Here is a 4593-nt window from a genome sequence, read left to right on the forward strand (position 1 = left end):
CCCAGTCCAGGTCACCCCACACCTGGTGATCCCACACTTTTTGTGTCCGTATTCATCCCCATAGGGGTAGTTTATCAAGCTGCACCTTTATTGTCTTTGTGACAAACCAAGTTAGTTACAAACTCTACATTGTGAGGCATCTCCTCCTGCCCTTAAATTACAGTTTCCTGTCCCCTTTTTCCCAAGTTTTTTCAGCATTGCACTTCAGAATATGGAGATTTAGGATGCTGTGTCCATCCACATCCAGGGTAGGAAAGGCTGTAGTGCACCCCCAGGTATGTCCCCCCCTTTGCACAGGGGGTGAATGTAACCCACAGAGAGCACACAGCAGGTTTCTTTCCTCCCCCTGTGTACCTGTGCACACCTGAGATGGGTGGCTTTGTGTCTGGCTGCCTTGTGAGCCAGTCCCTTTATCCAGACCCAGGTTATCCTGCTTTGAACAACGGCCCTTGTCATCCTGATGGTACCACCCAGCTGGCTGCAGATCTCGTCTGCAAATTGCATTAGGAGTGATTTTGTATTTACTTCCAAATGACTAATGAAAATATTGATTAAGTACATGTGTAGTACAGCACACATGATCCTGGAGGGTCCCATTAGAAGTAGCCTTATTCAGTAATGATTTATAACCACTTCTGAAAAAAATAATCTCTGTGGCCAGTGTTCAATGTATTCTTAACGGGTGCTTTATAACTCTGTTTAATTAAAATGTTGTGCAGTTCTAGGCAAAAATCCTTTTAAAAGTTTATTACACCTTCCAGAGGAAAATGAATTATTTGTTGTCCTTTTGAAGCATGAAATGAGATTTCTATTAGACCTCTGACCAGCATTACTAGTTCTTTAATGAGTCACATAACACCCTTTTTTGGTATTTATCCAGCACATTATCCATAGATCTAATGTTATTGGATCTGCATTTACTATATATCATTTTAAATGCCTTTCCTGAAGACAAACACCAACCTGGCACGTTTTTAGCTTTCTAGAATTGCCCTAATATATCAAGGTTTACTAAAGAGGAACATCAACAGGCAAGGGGTCTCTGCAGTCAGCTGTGTCTGTGCTCCTGGGCCACAGTTTTCCCTAAAAGACTAAGAGCTTCACTGGCTACTAATGGACTGAGATCTATTAAATCACAGTTAAGTAATCCCACCACATATCTTCCTGTTTCTTTACAAACATAGATCATAAATGTTCAATGAACACTTCTGCATTGTTATTGACATTTTAATCATGTCCATCTAGTAATGGGCCAGAAACATTACTGGGGGGTTCTGAGATTTAGCCTTGACAGGTATGGATTTCCTTTGATGTGCTTCACTTCCAATAACTACTCTGCTTCTCATAACTTCTCATTTATACCAATACTTTTTTATTTCTTGCTTTCTCCATTTTGACTGTTATTTTTTCGTTTTTACTCACTCTCTCCAGCCCATTAATAAAACAGAAGTTGTCAATGTATTTTCTCTCTTGATTTTGAAGTTTTGGCTCTTTGATTACCCAATGGACTCTTTAAAAAGAGCTTGTAATTGCCTTTTTTAGACTTCTACTTAATTTTTTTTTCCTGCTTGCACTCTTATTGAGTGAGTTGAAAATACAGCTCTTTTAAAGGACCAGATATATGCAAAGTCAGGTCACGAACACTGCTCCCCTGCCAACCACTGAATTGCAATCCAGAGGTTTTTGTTTGGGTTTTTTTACTTACTTCATTATAACACAGTCCAAAAGAATTTACCTTGTGCCACATGCCAAATGGCTCGTGTCATTTTTAGTAACTTAAATGACATTTTATTACTTTACCCATATGGTCTTGTGCTACTATTTTCTTTATTTAGATAACTCCTCTCTCTTGAGCGTCTCCCTGTTCATCTGTTTATAAAGAGTAATCAAGTTCCTTGTTCTGCTAAGCAAACCAAGCCAAAGGCTTTTATTCTCCCCTCACACTTTTGGCTCTCTGCTCTCACTTGCCCTCCCCTGCACCTGCCTCCATTTAAATTAATTTTTCTTGCATGGTGATGTTTTGAACGGTCACGTTGAAGGGTAACTATTTAAATTTTAAACACCATTATATTTTTTTAGGTTATGAAGAAAAGCTGGTTCTGTGCCATGCTTTTTACAATAACTTATCTCTTGTCCCACCAGTTATCAGAGGGACTTAAGAGACAGATACACCACAACCAAGTTCCAGAATGTCAGAATATGTCACAAGTAGACTTGCACTCCTACCTTTGTGCTGGTTTATTTATGGTTTATTATGAAGGTTTATTTATTATGCTTCAGGCAAGGCAATAACAATCATGGGCAAGTGTCTCTGTCTCACCCATAAGCATGACCTCATTTTCTTGTGTTACCTCCCACCTCCCGCCCCACATCAGACTCTTCCAATTGCAGCCCTCTATTGTAAGGGAGGCTCTAAGAATTTTCACCAAGTACACGTTTTCTTCTAGACTCCTCCCAGATTCCATAGCACCGAGGAATAAGGAATAACAATCAGAACGTAAAAGCTCTTATTTTTCTGTCTTGGAAACATTTCTCTAAGGGGTGGACAATGTTATTCTCGAATCCTTATGACAAACATGGCAACACAGCCGTATAATTCTCTGTATTAAAAATTTGTGCCAATAAAACCAAACTTCCTGCTTTTTTGCAAAGCATGACTCACATCCTCCATTCTGTTTTGACTGACTGACATAAGAGATCTATTTCAGTCATATGACAATAACTTTGAATCTGACTAGCCATTTATGTGGAAATCAAAGCCCGTTCTTGCAGGGTGGATGGATGTTAAACAGGAATGGGGTTTTACCTAACTCCGCTGAGGATCTGCCTGCTTTTCCCGAATAACTTGCTCTTGGAATAGCAAGACACAGCAGTGAAAGCCCAGCGTGCCACCTCGTGGCTGCCCTGTGCCCAGGGCCATTCGTAGTGCCCTGGAACAGGATCATTTATAGCCTCCCTTTTCCACGAGAATTCAGACCATATGTTGTAATTAACATACCAGCACCCCTGCTGGAGTCTTTTCACAAGCAGAATAAACCCAAGTAATTCTTCATCCAACAGATCAAACCAGAGACAGGCAGGGAGGCAGGTGTTATTCAGAGGAAATGCCACTGAACTGGAGTTTGCAGGATAAAAAATTAGGTCGCAGGAATGTAAATTGCTGGGATGTGACAGGCTTGGGGTGCTGCTGCCGACCAGAAAGAGAGTTTATCTGGGAATATGAGTCAGAAATGTAAGTGATGGACCATAAGGTGGGAATGCTTCTTTTTGGGGACAGTGGTGTTTTAGGCCAGGGTAGCTTAAGGTGGTTACAAAACTCCCTTTCAGAGAGATATATTAAGTTTGGCTGACTCAGTTCAACCTCACTCACCTGGCAAGAAGAAAATGATTTTTTTCTGGCTGTGTGGCAAGGTGAGTCAGCACAGGGTCATGGGAATGCCAGAGCCAGCATAAACTCTGTACCCAGGCTGAGAGGGGATGGTGGCTGAAGGGAAGGAAGAGCAGGATCTTCCCTTTGTGTCAACAACAAGCTGTCAGCTACCATGTAATTTCCTACCCTGTAATTTCAGCCTCAGATGCAGAATTCAGCATCCAGAATCACAGTCACCCTCACAGCTTGGTGGGCTGATCTGCTCCGTTCATCAGTGGAGTTTTCTTGGGGTTAACACCTCACAGGTTTAACAAGCAGAATGTCTGTTCAAATAAAGCAGGTTCAAACACCTCCTCATAATGAAGCAAGGAGGGTTTGACTTGGCTCTGGCAGAGGCTTTGACAGGGGGCAAACACAGGCTTGTACAAAAGGACTTGGAGTGTTTGCAAACAGAGCAGGTTGTCGCTGAAACTCACAGAAAATCCATTTCTAAAATGTCCAACACCACGTTTTTGTGCATAGGCAAGGCTCAGTACACCATAACTGAAAGATTTTCTGCCTTCACTGGAGCTGTAGCTCACCAGCAGATTCAGATAAATTGCCAACAGAAAGCCCATTATCTAGAAGTGGAAATGTTTGTGTTTCCCCAGGCAGAGGTACTGCAAGACCTGTTTCAAGCCAAAACCATCAGCTGTTGCTGTGGGGATATCAACAGGTTTATGAGCCCACACTTCTGGGCTAACAGTCTCTGCTCTGATGGGATTTGAGAGATGCCCACATGTAAGGACGGCCTTCCTGAATCAGTGTAAAATGACTGTTCTTTGTTTCAGGTAGCAGTCAAACATTTAGGACACTGAATGGAATAATCACAGAATCATAGAATGCCCTGGGTTGGACAAGACCTTAAAGATCATCTAATTACAACCCCCTGCCATGGGCAGGGACACCTTTCACTAGACTGGGTTGCTCAGAGCTCCATCCAACTTGGCTTTAAACACTCCCAGGGATGGGGCAGCCACAGCTTCTCTGGGGAAGCTGTGCCAGGGCCTCACCACCCTCACAGTAAAGAATTTTTTCCCTAGTATTTAATCTAAACCTACTCTCTTTCAGTTTGAAGCCATTCCCCCTGGTCCTGTCACTACATGTCACTATATGCCCTCCCAAAATCACACATAGTCTCTCCCAAAATCCAGTCAGTTGCTCCTTCACTTTTACCCTTATCA

Source organism: Manacus vitellinus, unplaced genomic scaffold (assembly GCF_001715985.3).
Source record: "Manacus vitellinus isolate BGI_N305 unplaced genomic scaffold, ASM171598v3 scaffold_98_pilon, whole genome shotgun sequence".
In the NCBI taxonomy this organism is placed as follows: domain Eukaryota; kingdom Metazoa; phylum Chordata; class Aves; order Passeriformes; family Pipridae; genus Manacus; species Manacus vitellinus.